Genomic DNA, 21,680 nt, shown 5'->3' with positions numbered 1-21,680 from the left:
AGTTGACTTGGTTTTTCGGCCCCTGAAAAGCTGGATAGGTTGTGCAAGGCCGTGAATCCTGGTTCCAGGGGAGAGCGAGCATGCCAGACCAGCATCGGAACAAGTTCGTTCCATGCATTGAGGGGTGGTCTATTCTCTACACCTTGTCCTGTGGCAAAAGGTACATCGGACAGACAGGCCGCTGTTTAAATGAGCGGCTGAAAGAGCACGCTCACAATGTCTCCTCAACGGTTTCGGGGCACATTAATTGCCGAGACTGCGGCTGTTCCCCCGACTTCCAGCATTGTGCAGTGGTCAAGCGTCACCGGGAACAGATGATACGCGAAATTCACGAGGCTGCGGAAATGGCTAGGCTGGGCGATGCGTGTGTCAGCAGGCCTTCAATTGCCCTATCACAAAAGAAATTGTTTTCTTTAGAACGCTTACACACGTGAGGCTCATAGCGATGAATATGTTCCATGGGTTTTCACTGTTTTTATCTTTTATTTGTTGTTCCTATATTTGTCAGATACTGTACATGTATATATTGTGCGTGCTAGCAAATAAATCTTGTTGTAAGTCAGCGCCGCCGTCTGTGTCCTTCTTTCTCTTGTCCGCCGTTTTTTAGCGCTGTTTTTTATGTGAAGTATGTCGTACCTACTTGCCCTAGCGACACGATGAATCGCAGGCACGGATCGGGACAGCAAGGAGAGCCACTGGCTGCATGGGAGTGAGAGCGTCGCTGGCGTCGGCGCCACAGTAAATACACTCAGGTCGGCGACGTCACTGTTACTAGCGTATCGTCACTCTGGATGGTATTTGCGGAATGTATCACACCTACACGTAGCACTAGTGACGGGTGTCGCAGCGTGACCAATCTTCCGTTGAGCTTTTATACGCTCTTTGCCCTCGAAATAAAATTATTCCACGCGACGGACGCCATTCAAATTTGGCCAAGAAGACGTATGCATACCGAGCAATCCGAATGAATGGCACATCTCGACGGCTTTACATGAGAGCACACTGCAGTATGTTGACTCTTTGCACGATTTTTCTCATTAAGAATATTCAATACTTATGGGATGTTGGTGAAGTTTAATTTTTCATAGATTGCATGTGTAAAGTAGTCCTTGCTGTTTCGCTAACAGCGTAAATATTGCTTTGAGATGACCATGTACGCGCGATATTACGAAATGTGCATCCGTCTGCCGCCTTTCCAAGGAAGCAATCAAGAGGCTTCATGGCCAGAGCACAAGCTGCAAAGTTTCCAATAAGTGGTGGTCGAGTTTCAGAGCCAAGCTTCTTCGGCTGTATACGCACCCCAGAAAAAAAAATAGTTCCATCAGGTCCATAAAGTTGTTTCCATTCCATTTCCATCAGGTCGCATTTTACTGGGACCTGCTGCAGACCACTAGCCGATAGTTCCTAATTGGACCAGTTGCAACTGGTGCAAACTCACCAGTTGCTGCTAGGAACTGGCTCTTCCTGAGATCTCAATAAGAGCCACTGGCTGGTACCCAATGTCAACTGATCTCAACTGCAACTGGAAACAACTGGGACCAGTTAGAGTGATTTATGGCAGGATTCCCAGTGGAGACCAGTTGCCAGTTGGTGTCAACTGGGACTAGTTCAAGTGGTTTATGGTCAAATTCCCAGCGGGGACCAGTTGCCAGTGGGTCCCAACTGGGACCCACTGGACTGGAAACTGCTGGTGTCATGTCACGCCAACTGCGTGACGTGATAGACTGTGTGACAACAACGCAAGACATGCGACGACTACCGGACAACCCGTTAAAGTGCTCCGTAGTTTGAAAATCTATATAAATTTTTCTAAAGCTTTAATTAGGGGTGTGCGAATATCAATTCTTCGAATACGAATCGAATACGAATATCCACCTTCGAATATCGAATCGATATCGAATATCAAAGAAAAAATGCCTCCACAGTACAATATTTTATTTAACATGTAGCTATTTGAAAAAAAAAACCACTCACAGCCTGACTGGCCACACAACATACACTGCTATCTCCAGAACACAATGTCCAGGCTAGCACAATGCACATCACAACACAAGCAAATATCACGGCACAATGAAAGTAATGACTAGATGTTATCATGAAAAAATATGAGTTGCTCCACATGATCAGGCAGCAGGCGCTCCCTTCTAACAAAGCCCCCCTCCCCCCTGCCACTGAGAGGCACGTTCGCTTGGAACAGAAGTGGCTGGTATAGGGAGGTACATGGGGCAAAGCTTTGCAATACTGGGGTGTCTGAAGGTGCCTACAGTCCGCCACCAGTCACATGGGTCACTGTCTTTCTTCAGAAGTGTCCCGCATAGTGAACGAGTGGTAGTGCGGCACGTTACGGCCGCATAATATTGAAAATGTACGGTTACATGATCGCCAACAGCACTGCACGTCGGAGATGAACCAGCAATAATCATACATATTGGGGCGCTCGTCGCAGGCAGATGTCGTGCCTCCGTGACTTACGATGTTATCGCTCCTCTCGGCAACGTTTTTAGCCATACGAACGCAGCAGAAATGTGGAAGACGAGTTATTTTATGCATGATAATCGAATCGCATATTCGAATTTTCGAATATTCGAAGTTATCGAATATTCGAAACTTTTCGAATATACGATTTTCGAATCGAATACGAATATTTTTAACCCTTTCGGCCCTGGCGGTGTCATTTGACACCACCACACAAGATTTCCCCTAGCACCTCTGAATGAAACCGAAACTGTCCATTCTTGGGGGAATACTTCTTCAATGATCCCCACTACGTTTGACACCAAAATTGTGAAATGCTTATGGAGCTGGGAGCCGCAAAGAGGAAGAAGCTTGACCGAAGTCATGGGTCTGATCAGGGTAATACGGCTGTCTGAAATACGAGCGCAATAGCATAATTTTTGAAGTATTAATTTGATGTCTTATTTATTATTACCATTTCTACTCTTAATTTTTTTAACCATTTACATTCTTCGAATAACATTTAAGCTTCAACTACATATTCTTGGCCCATCCCCCAGAGTGGTACGTGCCATAGAAAAGAAGGCAAAACAAACAAACAAACAACAAGACGCCGACGCGGGCAAGCTGAGGCAGATAAGCGCCATTTTCGTGTCGACGTACAGAAGCTGTTTCAGTGAGTATCACACTGAAAAATGACATGTGGTTCACATTTTGTGTACTCTAGTGACTAGCAAGAAAAAAGAAGCCATTTTTCTCATTTTACGACCGCTGAGCCCTGATGACCTAATTTGATGTCACGTCTATAAATCCATTATTACTTGCACGACTGGCTCAATTTTTCGTTTGTGGTCTTCTGAGATCCTACGTATTAGGAAAACACGCCGAAAAAAAAGTCTCCGACCAAAATAAAAAATCCAGGGCTGAAAGGGTTAATGTAATATTCGACGAATATTCGAAACTTTCGAATATTCGCACACCCCTATATTTAATATCTTACTGTTTGCGCTATAACCATTACGTTCACGTTTCGGATAGCTCGTCGCTGAATGCAATTGTGCCATTTGTAAGTCGTACTTGTGTTGATATCCTGCAGGGCGTGACAATATCCTTGATGATATTTTACAATATATCGGGGGTTTCTCCAGTAATTGAGGGGTTGTCTAAACCTTCTTTTTTTCGGGGAAAGGGGGGGGGGGGGCGCACAGCAATTGTATTAGCGTTTGTTGCTACTGCGCATGCATCGTACGCTATCCCCTTGTGGGCCCCCATTGGAATCTCTCTGACGTGTAAAACGACTTCACGTACGTGGTGCCGACTGCACGAAGTGTTCGACGTCTCCAGTGATTCAGGCTGTTCAGCCGCGGCTTTTCTTGCTTTGCAAGCGTTGAATGTGTTTGTATTAGCTGCGAAAGAACCTAGAGTGTTCGCCAAAAAGGATTTTAGCGAGCCAACGTGCGGTCATCGTCCGTCGTGCACTTTCGACGGAGCGCGTGCGCGCGGCGCTATGGACGCTGAACGTGAAGAAGCACCTTCGTAAAAGGTGAGTTGTTATGAAATTCACCTACATAATCTGTAACTCGAAGCATACTCGCTTCTCGCGTACATTTATGTTTACTGAGGCAAGCGCGACTTCGCGCACCTGTCTCTAGCTTTGCGCGGAAGGTGCGCGGTCGAGAGGTAACGTTTCGATCTGCGTCGACGGCCTCGTGCGATTCACGGCAACACCTCGCCCTAGTTTTCAGCGCGTAGTGAAATGGCTGAGTGCAAACGATGCTTTGAGTCTTAGACATTGCGTGACCTTTCATAAACGCAGCCATGAGCCGCAGTAACAGTACTACTCACAACAACCGTGGTTTGTGCGGCTTGCCATTTTCCACCAGAATCATTGCCGGACAATGATTTACAACAGATATATTTTAATAAGTGGAACTTGAACCGCGTATATTTTTGTCTCCTTAATCCGCCCTTGCTTCCGCTACATGTGCTTCTCTGCGCGGGGTGTATTGACTGATGAGATATCACACGAGCACGTTGCAATCCGTGTGCATCGCGTGCTCGACTGTTATGTATACAATTACCGTATCTCGTTTTCAGTGACTCTGCCGGTCTCTAGCATCAATCACTTCGTGGACCAGCAGCTCAGCACATCGCTGCTGCTAACAGAAGGAGATACAGTGTATGAGGCCGACGACATTGAAATATGCAACGCAAGAGAACAGCATCAGGACAAAATCATTCTCGCCGCCCTTGTGCTGCAAACAGCCGAAATAAGCCTTGCCGCCTGGCGTGAATAAACGTTGTAAATTCCTTTGTGGACAGTCCCGGAAAGTCCCACGTCGTACTCAACGAACATTCTAGTTCCAACGCAGTACACAAAATCTTCGCGAAAGTGTTTGTTAATTCGCAATGCCCATAGACTGTCGTGCCGCCAAGCGGATTTCAGGAGCGTCCTCTCAAGGAGGATTAGTAGACGACAAAATGGCGGCACTACGCAGTCGCTCCCTTGTTCGGCTGTGCTGAAAGGAACACTACGACTTTGCATGTTCCCTGCATCAGTGAACAAACCGGGCCCTCCGTGAGACGAGAAATCTGATTCGTTCTTGCGAGACGCGAAGTTTTCGTGAAAATACCTGCAACTCGCGCTTTCAATGCTAACCCACAATGTACGCATACTATCAGCTTCGCGAGGCTTTCGGTAGCCACGTTTAGTTAAATGTATCGTCTGACATATTCAGTTGAAGCTCACCCTGTTTTACTTGCATATAGCATTCGTCAGTGTTTCTTGTAGTGCATGAATCCCATAACACTGTACGCGGGAGGTCGCGCGGGCTCGCGATGTGCTCTTGTGTAACTGAGCGATCTCAAGGTGGCGATACATTAAAATAGGGCCTCTATCCTTTGTCAGCAAAGCGCTGTTACGAATCGTGCGAGCGACGTTTCAATCATTCGAGGACGCGCCTGCTCGACGCCTTTCGTGGAGCGAACGCTTTCCACGCCGTCCTTTGCCAAGAGTTACTGTATATGCTACCTTTAGGTAGCAGAGTTGCGCATCTGTCTTCCAGAGCCGCTAGCAACCATGCATTGCGGAGAAGCTGACGCTCGGGCCAATTTTTGTATTTCTCGACGCCGCCGCTGCAGCTCACTCAATTAACACTAGTCATCGACAGCCAATGTTTATCGCCGGCCTTCGACACGCCAGACTAGAGTGACCTAGAATAGGGGGAGTGTCCAAAGCGCCGGCTCCCGCGTGGGCCTTTTGCCGTGAACTCCCGCGCCGAGCCGCTGCTGCGCCGGACCCGTGGGCTTTCCGCGCTCGGGAAGCGCGCGGAAAACGAGGGGCGTCAGCTAGGCGCTGTAGTTTCTTGCGCCGCGTTTCCACACAGGGCACATGAAGTCTACTTAACTTTTATAATGCGGTGCGGAATGGAGCTTATCCATGTTTAAGCATTGTGTTAGTGCTGGGGCAACAACACAATGCAAAAAATCATGTGTCAAGAGGCATCAGCGTGGCCTAGTTCCGGTCACAGAGTTCGAGAACGTTGGTGCGTGTGTAAAAACGCGCAAAACGGACACGCACACGTAAAGAACGAAAACAGAAAACCTTATTCGGACGAGTAATCGGGCAATAGCATCACGCATGCTCGAATTAAGAGTAATAAAAAAAAAGTAAATTGCACGCGCAGTCAGCTGAAATACTTGCGCGCAGTGACACTGGTTTGCTAGCCATACGCACACCGCTTTATTCGACAATTCATTAGCCTCCACTAGCTCTTTATTATGGACGGAGCACACCGGGAAGACGCAAGGGAAACAAGAAAAGAAAAAAAAAGAGTAGAGACGGCCTTACGACCGCAATGCTGTTGGCTATGTTCTTGCTTCTGAGGTAGCGTACAACAAGGCTCACCGTGCGCAAACATTTGAAAGAAAAGCAATGCCAGGTAAACTAACTTTATTCTACAACATTTTGCATAAAAGGCGTAATATAGAAAATGCTTTACAAATATCCAGATATCATGCAACAAAGTTACAAATGTCCCCATTCTTGCTGTACAAGCTGCCTGAACAAAAATGCGGTAAGAAATCGACAAATAGAAGTGTAATATCTCAATCACTTCAGAAAATTGTTCAAATGCAGAGATCCCTTATGTAACTAGCCTGAAAAAATGCAACATGCGGTAATAATATATATATATATATATATATATATATATATATATATATATATATATATATATATATATATATATATATATATATATATATATATATATATATATATATATATATATATATATATATATCGCGCGTTGCATTGGATCGCTGACATCAGTATGAAACGTTCGCGCGAGATGCGTGCATTGCTTCAAGCCTTCACTATACGAAATGAAAACAGTTTCAAACAACTTATTCTCAACTTCAGATGTTTTCACGGTTCCCGGAGGTTAGCGTTCGCCCGGTTCAGAGACTTTACAAAAAGATGTGGACGAGTAGTTACATAAAGTACAATCGTTTCCGCGGCAGTTGAGTGCGCGCCAACAGGGCACCCGACCGCAATTTCCCGCTTTTTCCTAATGACCTCAATATAGCGTCCACCACAATTTCGTGCTGAAGCTCCGGAGTACTTAAATAGCGAGTCTGGTCATCTCTTGATTAAATATAAAGAGGTGACCAGACGGGTAAAGCAAGCCTATTTTGTCCTGCAGACGCGTGCAATCAGCTGCTCTGAACTGAGAATCACGTTTGTTTTCGGGCGATCGCTCGTAACGTGAAGTGAGGCATTGACGATGATGCACTGTTATCGTTTCATTTACTTTGATTTGTCTTGTATTTTTTTAAGGTAGAGATGCCTCGATCATCAAACACGAAAATTGACCGTCGGCGTCCCGCGTAGCCAACACGAGTGATGCACAATATCATCACGCGATGACGACGACAGAACTTATGACGTACCTGTGACGTCATTCAACGTGACGTCACATGATGACGCCATCACATGACACGGTCGCTTTGCATTGCCTCCGTGATCGGGGGCCGATCACAGAGGCAATGTAAAAGCAGGTGAGGTGCAGAAAGCTTGCAATGCCTTCGATCCTGTCGGCAGTCCGAAGGCACGTTATGTACAGAAGAAAGCTTTCGGAGAGGGGCGAGGAAGGATCAATGCATCGACTGACGAAAAAGATGGCTTTCGTTTTCGATTTATCTCAGGCGAATGCATAAGAGACCATGTTTTTTTTTTTCATGTAATTTTTTCGCATACATTTTACCTATGCGGTCAGTTCTTCAAAATGTATGGGTAAGTCTAACATGCTTACATCGATACAGGTGACCACCACGTTTTTTATAACCTGACGGAAACAAATCGTCAGACCACACATCGTCAGAATTATTTCTGGCTACAGAAAGCGGGTTTGCGCGCCACACACCATATTATTATTGTTAGTCGTTACGCAAATGGCAAGCATGTCAACAGGGGCGTAGCCAGAAATTTTTTTCGGGGGGGGGGGGTTCAACCATACTTTATGTATGTTCGTGCGTGTGTTTGTATGTGTGCGTGCCTATATACGCAAGCAAAACCGAAAAATTTGGGGGGGGGGGGGGTTTGAACCCCCCCAACCCCCCCCCTTGGCTACGCCCCTGCATGTCAAGTTAGTGATGTCATGACCTATCGGTCGTGTTGGGCATACGTATACATTCGTGCCCCTCCGTGCCAATTTTCGTGTATACCACGTGAACGAGACGCGAGTAATTTTTTACTTTTGGTACCGCGGCCACACCGACTGACACATTCGGCTTCGCATGAAATGGCTTGAAACAGCAGAGCGCCGTCGGCAGCCTTGTAAAACAAATCGAATGCACGAAATAAAAGATAGAATATGAAGGGTGCAAACGCGTTAGCATGCATGAGCTAGTTACTACGTGCATTATGTGCTACGTTCGCCTGGTTATCTTCAGTTTATTCTTTCCTGCACCAAGTTTGCGTTCGTCATTCCACACGAAAGTAAGTTAAGCGCCTTTTCTCACGCTGAAGTGCGCGCAGGATGCGTTCCTCAAACAGCCGCGGAAGTGTGGACCAATGCGGTGACAAACCAGCTGAAATAATATATACAAAATTCCCGTTTCACAACACACAAACTAACAAACGCGTTTTCTTTGTGATGAGTCGCTGCTGTATTATGTTGCAGTGACGAAGTATTAGATATTGCCCAAATTTCCGCAATTTTAGCTAATAGCGGCCAAAATATCACGCGCGTAGCAGACGCTCGCCGCTTTGACGCGCCTTCCGCCGCGGAGAAAGCCCACGGATGGATGGATGGATGCTATGAGCGTCCCCTTTAAAACGGGGCGGTGACATGTCTGCCACCAGGCTCGAAGAAAAAAAAAAAAGCTTCCTTGTTTCATGTTGGCCTAATACCTTATCTACATTGATTAAATCTATGTTATTATACCAAAAAATATAAATTCACGGTCCATCTCTCTGCCTCTTAAGGCAGAATGACCTTATTTTTCCGCCATTATTTATTTTTGTTCTTTATCTCTACTTTTCTGCCACCAATACTCTAACCGTCTCTTACTTATTTCTATCGCGGACGTGTTCAGCTTTCCATTGTTGTCCCTAAAACCCAAGGCTTCATGTAGACTCGTGCCCACACGTATACCTGGGTGAATATCGCCACATTCAATCAGTACATGTTCCATCGTTTCCTTAGTTCCCCCGCAGCATGTACATTGTTCTTCTTCGTTACTAAATCTCGCTTTATAACTACGCGTTCTAAGGCAGCCCGACCTTGCTTCAAACAGTAAAGCGCTTCCCCTTGAATTATCATAAAACCTTTCCCTCCTTATTTCGTTTTTTCCTTTTCGGTAGTTACTCAGAGCCGGCTTCTTTTCCATCGCTGTCATCCAATAAGTCCTCTCCGCCTCTCTGACCTTCCGCTTAATGCTCCTTGTTGCCATATCGCCCGCACTGCCAGCCGTATATTTACTGGTGAGCCTCCTAGTTCTTTTTCTCCACTGCGTGTCCACGCTTTTTCTATACAAATACCTGAAAACCTTCTCTGCCCATCTACTCTCCTTCATTTTCCTCAGCCTCTCCTCGAATCTCATTTTGCTCTGCGCTTCCCTCACTTCAAAGCCTGTCCATCCCATATCACCCTTTACCGCCTCATTTGTCGTCTTCCCGTGAGCGCCCAACGCGAGGCGGCCCACCGTCCTTTGATTTACATCCATTCCTGATTGCACCTCTGACTTCATGCACACCACTGAGTTCCCAAATGTAAGCCCCGGAACCATCACACCCTTCCACAGCCCTCGAAGCACCTCGTACCTATTGTATCCCCATAAAGCTCTGTGCTTCATAATTGCAGCATTCCTCTTTCCCTTTGCTACCGATGCTTTCTCTTGTACCTCCATATATCTATCCCCCTCATTTACCCATACTCCGAGGTACTTGTACTCGCTTACCCTCGGTATTTTTTGGCCCTGTATTAATACCGTATGGTCTCCGTGATCATTGAATACCATCAATCCACATTTTGTTGCACTAAATCCTAGTCCTAGAGCCTCACACTCCCTTCCGCATATATCTGCCAGTCGCTGTATATCATCTTGACTGTCCGCAAATAAGACAATATCATCAGCATAAAATAGACCTGGAAGCTTCTGCTCAACCATCGCTCCGACCTGTTTGTGTGACAAATTAAATCCAATGTTGCTACCTTCTAGCGCTTTTTCCATCCTCGCCATGTACAGCATGAATAACAGCGGGGACAAAGGGCATCCCTGTCTCAGCCCCTTGCTAATTTCAACGCTGTCCTTGCTACTTATTCCTTCCCATTCTATACAAACTGTATTTCCTCGGTATATTTCCCTCAAAAGCTGTACACAGTCGTCACCTATGCCCACTTCCTTCAATATATCCCACAAAATTTCCTGATTAACGTTGTCATACGCCCCGGTGATATCTAGATAAGCTACGTATAAGGGCCTGTTTTCTATTTTAGATATTTCTATACACTGGGTAAGAACAAACAGATTATCGTCTAACCGCCTGTCGATTCGAAATCCATTCTGAAGTTCTCCCAAAATATCATTTTGTTCTACCCACGCTTCTATTTTTAATTTTACTGCCTGCATCGCCAACCTGTATAGCACCGATGTAATTGTTAGCGGTCTATACGAGCGAATGTTATCCTTTTCTCCCTTGCCTTTATAGATTAAGTTCATTCTACTTTTTCTCCAACTGTCTGGTATTTCCCTCTCCTGTAAGCACTTTTCTACGGCTTTCAGCAGTGCTTCTTTAGTGTTATGTCCGAGTTCGTTAATGAGGCTGACGGGAACCCCATCTAAGCCCGGAGTAGTGCGCTTAGGAATTTTTCCTTCGGCCTTCTTCCAATTGAAATTCTCTAGTACTACATCTTCGTCGGTTGCACTCCTTTGCGTACTTTTACTCACCGGGGGAATCCCCTGGGGGACCTTTTTAAACGAATCGGCTGTTATCTTTCGGATGTAACCTAGCGCTTCATATCCTTCCAATTTATTTCCTCCTTCATCTACCATATGTTGTTGCATTGTGACAGACTTCCTACCCAGCGCTTTTAGGTGGCTCCAAAATATCCTAGGCGCGGCCTTCTTCTTTTCGCGAATCTCTGTCATCCAGCGTTCACTTTCACCTTTAATTTTTGCCTCGACTAATTTCTGCACAATGGATTTTTGCTCTAAATATATTTCCCATATTTGGTTGACTTCGTCCTGTGGCCGCTTCTCCTTTTTTGCCTGTCTGTGCTCCCGTGATGCCTGACGTCGCATCTCGATCGCTTCCCGGATTTCTTTGTTCCACCAACTTTTTGGCTTTTTCTTTCCTTTCCAACAAATAGTTTTCTTCTCTATTTCCATTTCTTTCGTGATTACATGTAGCAGCTCACTATACTTCCAGTCTTTGCCTGGTAGTTCGTCTACTTTTTCCTCGACTCTTGCGGCTATATTTGTTATTTGTTTGTCATTTAGATACGAGCTGCCAAACTTTGATTCTATGTTCTTATTTTCAGTTTTATATCCCATTTGTAATATTATGCGTTTATGATCACTACCCAAGCTGTTAATGCCTTCTTCGTCTATTCTCATCTCTCTAAGTTTGTCATATATTCCTTCTGTCATGAGACAGTAATCAATGCTCGATTGCCTGTTTCTGACTTCCCACGTGATCTGCCCCTCACACTTAGGCCCCACGTTAACTATCTCAAGACTATGTTGCTCGCAGAGATCTAGCAATAACTTGCCATTGGTGTCTGAATATCCGTCAAGGTCATGAATGTGAGCGTTCATGTCCCCTAGAAGGATTATCTCGGCATCATGACCAAATTCTTTAATATCGGTGCTTATGCATTTCACTATCTCCAGATTCTTTTCTCTGCAGTTATTGCCTGTCCACAAGTAAGCTACACCTAGCCACGTTTTCTTTCCACCTACTGTGCCCGAAACCCACATGTGCTCTGAACACGTTTGTTTCACTCTCTCCCATTTTGTTCTGCTATGAATTAGCATTCCAACCCCCCCACCTCTCCTTTCTGATGTGATCCTGTTACATCCTTCCCAAACATAATTTTCAATATGTGGTGGCTCTTCCAAGTCTCTAAGGTGTGTTTCTGTAACCGCATAAACACCTATCTGTTCCTTGTTTAACTGTCCCTCAATCTCTGACCATTTTGCCTTTTTTCTGCCACCCTGCATGTTAATGTAACTAATTGCAACACGCGCCTTCTCCCTTCTTTTACCTTTTCTCTGTTTTTTCGCTATACTACCTGTCAAAGAGTCCCCCTGTTTGTTTTCCTCATTACAAGCTACCATGGGCACCGAAGGGCCCGCGTGCCCCCCAAAAAAGCTACTGCGCGTCCTGCAAGACGCCAACCCACCTCATGGCCAAGCCTCCTATCGAAGTGTATTCCGTCTCTTCGAAAACCACCCCACCTGTGCACCTCTCTGTTTATTTCCACTACCTCGATGCCTTTCTCTCTACTCATCTGCCATATCTCTTTGTTTGCGTCGACAACCGCTCTTTGCAGGTTGCCGTCACGCACCGGTACCTCCGGTATTGTGCATACCACTATCTGCACCTGAGGGGAAATGGCGCGCATGTCATCGACCCCTTTCGCCAATGTGGTCGCTAGTTCGGCTGATTCGTTACTCAAGACGTCGTTTAGACCTCCCGCGATTATCACGAGGTTACGTCCATTAGACTTAGCTGCGAGTTTTGCGTTAGCTTGTCTCATCACTGATCCCAGCCTATGGCCCGGGAACTTTCCTATTAAAACTCGTTTGTCGCCTCTCACCCTTTCCTTGACTGCTTCTGCGCATGTAGCTAAGTTCGAGTCCCCGGCGATTATCACGTGATCCGACTTTTCTGGTGGACTCTCCCGCACCTGGCCACTGCACCTGTTACTAGCGCGTGCTACTGCTGTTGTTTTGTCCCCTCCCGTTCCCAAGACTACTTCGCGGAAGGTGGGTCCTGTGTCCCTTGCACCTGTCTTTTCCAAACCTGTTTCCCCCTTCGCGCCTACCACTGTGGGGGTCGATGCCCCATTTTTCCCGCTGTCGCCTGCTTCCCTGTTCCCCGTGGCTACATTTGCTGGCATGGCTACATTTGCTGGCATGGCTACCTTTGCCAATCCCTCCTCGGCTGACTTAAGCCTTTCCGCCATAGCCCTCGTTTTTTCCCGCTCTGTCGCTACCGCTTTCTCCAGCTCGGAGATTCTCACCTTGAGCTCATTCTGGGCGGCCATCATTATTTCCATCTTCGCCTCTAACTCGCATTGCTTACACTTGGCGTCAGCTCTCTCTGTCGTCTCATCCTCACAAACCTCTATTTTCCGCCCCATTCCGCATCCTGAACACTTTACGGTCTTTTTGACCATGGCTATAGAGCATTCACGCGGCAGATTAGATACACTTAAAGCCAAATGATATCACAAAACTCCGCACTTCAAAGCACCTGTGCACCTTTCAGCCACGTGGTGGCCAAAAAAAAAAACAAATATTAAAAAAAAAAAACACCCGAAGCGACTGTCACACCACTTTGTACCAACAGCACAAAGTTGTAAGCTCTATTAAGCTGCAATCTAGTGGCTTAACTAAAGAAACAAGCTCGAATCATGCAAAAAAAAAAAAGCACTTATCTGACGCTGTCATTCCGGAGCCCACGAAAAACACGTCCGTCCTCTAGCAGCACCACCCGAGAAGTCCGCCACGGGTCCGGCACGGCAGCGCCGCGGCGCGGAAGTTCACCGCAAAAGGCCCTCGCTCCTCCCATGTATTCGCGCGGCGCTTTGGACACTCCCCCTATTCTAGGTCACTCTAGCCAGACATGTTTATCGGCGACGCGGTAGGCATGTCGCCTGCAAAAATGGAGTGCGACTTCACCGCATAGCTGTGGTTGCTAGCCGGACCTATGCGCTACTCTGCTACCTAAAGGTAGCATGTACGGTGACTCTAATAGCCAGCGCCGCGCCGCTTGTTTTTGTACGTTTGTTGATAGGTGGCAGCACACTGCAAGCGATTTGCTTGTTGACCGGTCTGAGAGCAAAATGTTCTGGAGACTGGAGTTTTGGAGTGATCGAATTCGTTCGGCGGAGGAAATTCTTCAGATTGCTTTCAGCAGTGATGTTGAAAGAAACCATCTTGACGACGAGGATTTTACACTGGACGTAGAAGACTGTGAAAGCACCGAGAGTGACAGCGACGATGAACGGTCAGCTGCTAACTCACGAGGAGCGAGTTGGACTTCACGTCACTTTGATTGTATTTAATGTATAATATCCTTGAGCGAGATCAAAATAAAAGCATAGTTCCTTTTGTGCATTGCATGTATCACAATTATTGTATATTATGGAGCACCGCGCATGCCGCCAACACGCTCGAGCTCGACCAGCAAAGCGAAATGGTTAGAGCGATGGAACGTGCAGTCACGGCCACAATCCACGCCTCTCGGCTAACTTCTCCGACGTTGCGAAAAGCATACGTGTGCATCCTTTTCGATATTCATGTTTGAATCGTTTTGATCAAACCTGCAACATGCTAGTGAAGTGAATTGCACACGGCTAGTCTCAGCATGGCTGTGACCATAGGCGTGCGCACAGCGGGGGCAGGGGGGGGGGGCGGCCGCCCCCCCCCCTAACCACTTAAGAGGGGGGCGCAAAATCTGCCCCGTGCATTGACCCTTCGAGTCACCTAAAAAGGGGGGGGGGTAATAGGGGGGGGGGGGGCGCTGCGATGAACCTTTGCCCCCCCTAATGGGGAACCCTGCGCACGCCTATGGCTGTGACACAAGCGCTACTGAATGGGATGTTAAATGCTTGTGTTCCGTTGAAGACGTAACTCCGCGTTCCCGACTGCGCAAGTAATGACGACGGCGTATTAGAGAGTTTTAGTGCTGGGGACCCCAAGCCACCTGCGTACGCACGCTCTTGCGTTCCTTTGTATTCCAGCCGCATCCACGGAGAATACAAAAGAGCGCAAGGGCCCGCGCGCCCCCAAGCCCGCAGGAACCCAGCACTAAAACTCTCTATTAGCTAGTTTTATTGCTGGGTTCCCGCGGGCTTGGGGGCGCGTGGGCCCTTGCGCTCTTTTGTATTCTCCGTGGATGCGGCTGGGAGTACAAAGGAACGCAAGAGCGTGCGTACGCAGGTGGCTTGGGGTCCCCAGCACTAAAACTCTCTTTATGTTTGCAAACCATCCCCACGCGCAGCAGCGATGGCGCTACTCGCTGGCGGCCTACTACTGCGGCAAATTCGTCAGGCAGGCTCGGTACGTACTACCTCGGAGTGCCGTTCAGCTCATACGTCAATTCTAGTTCATGCAGTTTTATGTAGCACCCACAGGATTTCGCAAAGCATCGTTATGCACGGTAACGGAGCTGAAATATAACCTTTCACACCGCAGCAAATAATTAGGTGGCGAGTACTTAGCACTTAAATTTCGATGGTTTGGGAAAGTATTTGTCTCATATCCATTTCAGCGCAGCTCACGACTTCATCCGGTGAAAGTGGCACGGGCCGTACATCCGCACGTCCTATCTGTTCCTATGCTAACAAACGGGTTGACCCTCCTCCGGGCGCCATCTTGAAAAGCACGGCGCGCCACCTATAGTTCGTGGCCATTGCGAATACACACGATAATGAATGGCGGGTTGCTTCCCCATTCTCAGCTTTATCAACCATGCATCTCGCTGCCTCTTGGTTTTGGGGTATGCATGGAAACTCACACCAGGCTCGGTCAAATACGTTGGGCACTGAGGCACTGAGCAATAAACCACACTGAAGCAAAAAAACAGAACTTCAACGTCGGGGATGAGAAGCAGCGAGCAGCGTTGGCGTGGCTTTCGGGTTTCGGCGGCAAAGGCGAGTCATGTGATGTCGTTTAACACGTCATATTGGCCTAGTGTGCGACCGATGGCGGCGCTGCGAACGGCGCCTTTATGACGTCAGAGTGGGGATTCGCGCGCTTTCGTCTGCTACGTAGGCCCAGCGCCGTGTTGAAACCGCCGTTGTGGTAAATCTCAACAAAAAAGCAGTTCAATTGGTTATCTTGCGCGTGGGGCTACTGACGCTGTTCGAACAACCGTGACATACGTAGGACTGCTTTTAACGTTCATTTAGAACTACACCTCTTTGTTTCTTAGAACTGCGGCCGCTTGTCTCCGCGGCGAGTGCTGCGCAATGGTGAATTACTGCTCTGTGCCTCAGCGTTCTTCGTCCGCTCGTGAAAAAGGCGTTAGCTTTCACAACTACCCTAAGGACCCGAAGCTGAAGAAGGAGTGGATCGCAAGCTCGGAATGGGAATGCGCCCCACGCCTTCATCGACCGTGTGCAACAAGCACTTCGCGGACAGTCACTCTGCTACCCACCGTACCTGCCACTCTTAGGTAAGCTTTTGACCGTGTTTAAGCGCCTCGCCAATACTTAAGCCGTTTATTGCACGCAGGCTATAAGCATAGGCGACTTACACCAGGTGCGGTGCCATCCCACAACCTGCCGCGAAGGACAAGGAGCCGACGACGCGGCCTCCGAATCGTCTCGCACGTAGGTGCGCCTCGTGAGCTCAGCTGAGCGGCGCAGGATATCTGAGACTACGGCTGCATTTGGATGGTGCACATGCGTATTTTACTTATGAAGGCAAACGCGCGCCTAGCGGACTGCTTATCATAAAGTCATAAGCGAAACATGTGGCCGCTGTTTAATGCAAATTCTCTAAAAGTTTTCACCTGAGGCAGTCCAGACACTTTTCTAAAAGCGGAGCTCTTTAAAGGGACCGACAACTGATTTTTCTCGACCCAGTTTTTTACGGCGCGACAGGAAGCTCACCCTTCGTAGCGTTTGTAGCTGCAGTGGTTTATCCGAAAAGCACGTAGTTATTTTATAAGCAGTATTTTTCGATCTGAAAGGCTCCAAACACGCATGGAGGCTTGCTCCAGCAACGCTGAGAATTGATAGCGATGCCGCTGGCCCTTGTGAAAGCTGTCGTTGTTCTCCTTTCGCAGGAGTTACTGTAACTATGCTTAACCACCTTCATTTTGAGCTTTCCAACCATCTTTGAAAATCGCAAGCTGTTACAATGAGATGTGTGGCTTTATACACCTTCCCGGTATTTGTACAGCGTTGTGTGCGCCTGCGCCCAAGGTTGCCTGCGCCTGTGTCATGGATGGCCTGTCCCGGCGTCGTTACTCTCTCGATACACGAGCCAAGCCAAGTAATCGAAAATGTAACTGTGCATATGCACGGTCGCACCGAGTAGCAGCGCGCGTCATTTCTGAGACGAAGTGTAGGTAGCAAAACTGTGTCGCTCCAAAATCTCAGCGACCTGGAAACTGCGTGCACAGTTGCATGAGCACGCTGAAAAATTGCTCAAGACGCGCTGACGAGCACGGGATCATTACGTCACGCGACGGGAGCGCCACTTTAATGCCTACTACTAACGCAGGCCTATATGTACATTATTATGGAGTAATACCTTTTAATATAAAGAAACGAACGATATTTCAATACTAACAAAAAAATCGTCGACCGCGTACAGCAGTCAACGGTCACGTGGCCGTCTTCATTTTTCGTCGTTTTTCGCGACATTCAATTAAGAAATAAAAATATAAATCCATCTCTCACGAAAAAAAAAACAGGGTTGGTTTGAGTCAGTGCAACGGACAATCTTTACATCAGTGGAGTCAACTCATTTCACATTCTGGGCAGTTGTCGGTCCCTTTAAGCTTTTCGTTAGGCTGCGTGGCGTGAAACTGGACCCAGCTTGCCTTTGCCACGTTAATCTCAGTGGCCCTGTGCGTGGTATAATCAGCGATTAACTATTTTTCATATTCTAATACCCATGCGACGGCCCTGTATACGGTATTAATATGAACTACGACGTAATATCGTTCTCACTGAACCAACATTACGGGACAAACTGCGATCATGGGCATCAGCAGGGGGGTGTGCAAAAGGGCGGCACTTGCGCACTTGTTTGCAGAGCTTCGACGGTGATGCGATCTCCGTTGACGTCCTCGACCGCGCATTCAACAACGTGGCCTGCGTCGTACACCGCCTCGCCCTCGATGAGGCACCGCGACCTTTCACAAGCTTTATCTACATACTTGTAGATGCTGTAGAACGGCACTCTTACTGAATATCGAAAGAAACACCCAAACTAGTAAGTATCGTACGGCGGAAACAAGATAACGAGCGAGAACACTCACACATAGTTTCACTTTCTTACCAGCAATGTGGTCGGTGGCATCGGCGCACTCGTCGGCCATCCGGTGGATTTCTTGGCCCTGTCGATTGGGCCACAACTAAAACAAGTTCAAGATTACACTCGAAAACATTCGTTGCAGGCGTTAGTTGACCGTCGCGAGGCTGTTCGTTCGACAAAGATCCCGCCTGATGCAGACGATCCGCATACAGGAGCAGCGGCTGCTGCAGCGCTGTTGAGAGCGGAGTCCCCGCTCTGACGTCACACGCGAGAGGGCGCCACTCCAAGATCTCGAGGCCAATAGGGTGCCTTGATGCCCGCGCGCTCCGCTGAGGGTGAGGACAGGCGCGTCCTCACCCTCAGCGTCTGCTACGACGGCCGCCATTGCGGATCCCGCCGCCGCTTGGCAGCGTCCCGAAATAAGTGCACGCTAGTGAGCTTTCTCTTTTTCTGTTCTTTTTTGAGGCTTGGGCAGCTTTTATTGCTGTTTTTGCCTAAATTTTTATTAAGGAAGCATGTAATTCACGTAAGCTGACGGCCTGTGCATGTATTATGCGCTAGAGGTAGACGTAGACTCCGTTATGTTGAAAACCAATCCTCTTCCTTAAGCCGGAAACGACAAAGTCTAAAGCCTTACTTAATTTTCTCGTAAGCTCATGTCAGCAGCATGTCAGCTCATGTCAGCACATGTCAGCAGCAGCAGCAGTATATGTATCTGAACACACACAATTTAATGTTGCGAAGCTACCTAAGCGCGATTAAGGTGGCTCATTTTGCTAAGTTTGCAAACAATTTACTCGTTTATTATAAATGGCAGCATATATATTGTACACAGAATAAAGGGCTGAGGGGAAGTATACTGCTAAAATGAAACGAAGGCTTCTTTATCATTATTGTTTCTTGCTCACAATCTGTAGTAGCTACTGTATCGGCACTCGAGTTGCACCTTGAGTCCTTATCAAAACGATGAATACGTTGTTGAGTAGTATGCCGTAAAACATTGCATGCGCGCAGTATCAGTGCGTTTTTCCTTCTTTTTGTATCTGCAGTTTCTTTTTCTGTATCTGCAGGTTTTCTCGCATGCCCAATTGCATGCACATAATATCGAGTGTTTGCAATACTGTATTACACTTTGTGCGGCAGATGCTCGGCGTCGGTTATTTGTCTCTTTTATTAATAATAATATCTGGGGTTTTACTTGCCAGAACCATGATATGACTATGAGGCACACCGTAGTGGAGGGCTCCATGAATTTTGACCATCTGGTGTTCTTTAACCTGCACTGATATCGCACAGTACATGGGCCTCTAGCATTTCGCCTCGACCTAAATTCTACCACCGCGGCCGGGATCGAACCCGTCACTTTTGGGTCAGCAGCCGAGCTCCGTCACCACCATACCACTGTGGCGGACGTATTTTTAAAGCGAAAGCCTTAAATGCCTCATCAAACGCGAAATTTGACCGTCGGCGTCCAGCGTCTACGGCGTCAGCATACCACGACGTTGAGGACGAGGGACGAAAAAATCGTCACGTGATGACGTCGCCATATGACGTCATTATGGCTTCACAAATTTTGGCGTGACGTGATATGATGCCGTTATCACATGACATTGTAGCTTGGTCAAAAGTGGGCAGATCACGGAGGCAGTGCAAAACCAGGTGAGGTGCCTCCGATCTTGGAGGCAATGCAAAACCGCGCTTTGTGCGCAAAAAACTGAGAAGAAGAAGATGTCTTTCGCTTTCTAGCCGTCTTAAGCGAACGCATAAGGGAGCCTGTGAGTTTTTATTTCATTAACTGGTTTTCCCTGACGTATCTCACTGTACAACTTGACTTTGTTTCTCGTATTTTTTACTGACATAGCGTGTCTACTGTACACAATGCTTCCCCGTCTTGTTGTTTTCATGCGTCTTCTTTGTATAGACGCTTCGCGAGAACTGTTTGTATGCGCATTCCTGTATGAGCCTTCAGGGCTTACATTATTAATAAATAAATTATGCTTGCTGAAAGAAATAAGATAGTGAATGTGTGTGTGTGTGTGTGTGTGTGTGTGTGTGTGTGTGTGTGTGTGTGTGTGTGTGTGTGTGTGTGTGTGTGTGTGTGTGTGTGTGTGTGTGTGTGCGCGCGCGCGCGCGTTAATATCCAGTGTACAGGCCATTTATTTGTGCGCATTAATGCTTCGCTGACAGAAGCAATTACACATATAAAACGCAAATTATACAATAAAACACAACTTCCACTAGTCGATTCACAGTGATCGTAAATGATTAAAAAAAACAGAAACTGCGTAATTATTTAAGACAGGACGAAAATGCAACCTTGAAACACAGAAACAGGGAAGGATAAAAAACATTTAACTGGACATATACATACATGAGCATCAGACCAGCACAGAAGGCGTACTTGAAACATGGAAAGGAATATAAAAAACAAGAACCCGCCGTGGTTTTAACTATGGTGCTTGACTGATGACCCGAAGGTTGCGGGATCGAATCCCGGCCGCAGCGGCCCCATTTCGATGGACGTGAAGTGACAGAGGCCCGCGTACTTAGATTTAGGTGCACGTTAAAGAACAACAGATCGTCAAAATTTCGGGAGCCTTTTACTATATACGGCGCCTCTCATAATCATATCGGGGTTCTTGGGACGTAAATTCTCACAAATAATTCTTATTAGGAAAAAAGAAGGATCTGATCTGCACACAAACACGCACAATATATTCCATGATACATTTCAAATCACAAAAATAGGGAAAGCAAAAATCAAAGGCAGATACAGGACCAACCAAGTGCAGTAAAGAATGTTTGGGAAGAAAAATGCAGGATTCATGCACACGTGAACGTATGTAGCTGATATCAGTGTGTCCATTTATTACGCAAGGTTAACACCGGCAGGTTATCCTTGCATGTGCATTCGAAATACCGGCCGGAAACTTACGCTGCAAGTGCATAATGTGTTCTTCGGACGCCGCTTGTGACGTTTGATTTTTACTGTCCAAAGAAACCTCGTATCTTCTAAAACGATACAGCTCCCAGCGTTTCTGGAATGATTGCTGCACTGCGGCACGCAACACCCGGCCATGGTGACGGTAGCGAGCGCATAAAACTGGAGGGAAACGAGCACCGACCTAAAAAGAGCACGCGCGCCACGCACAAGTGACCGGGCGGGGGATTCAAAATGGCGGCCACGCTGCCTCCAAGGCCGAGGATCCGAGGATATAGTGCCTAGAATATACTATACCGAGGAGGCGGCACCTGCCCTTTCAAAAGCTGACACCACTCTAAGCGGGGGCGCGCGCATCGAGACACTCTAACGTCATAGAGATAGCAGCGCCGGTCTCTCCTCTGGTGGCCCTCGAGGCCAATAGCAGGCGTACGCTACGAACGCTACCTTTGCGTACGCTGTTCTAAAACTCCCTAATAAACTCACTGAGGTCATTGAAGTGCTGTCATGGACAGCACTTCATACCTATCTATGCGTAAATTAACCTAAAAAAACT

This window comes from Rhipicephalus sanguineus, chromosome 11 (genome assembly GCF_013339695.2).
Source record: "Rhipicephalus sanguineus isolate Rsan-2018 chromosome 11, BIME_Rsan_1.4, whole genome shotgun sequence".
Classification (NCBI taxonomy): Eukaryota; Metazoa; Arthropoda; class Arachnida; order Ixodida; family Ixodidae; genus Rhipicephalus; species Rhipicephalus sanguineus.
The sequence above is the reverse complement of the archived record's forward strand: the minus strand, read 5'-3'. Positions refer to the sequence as shown.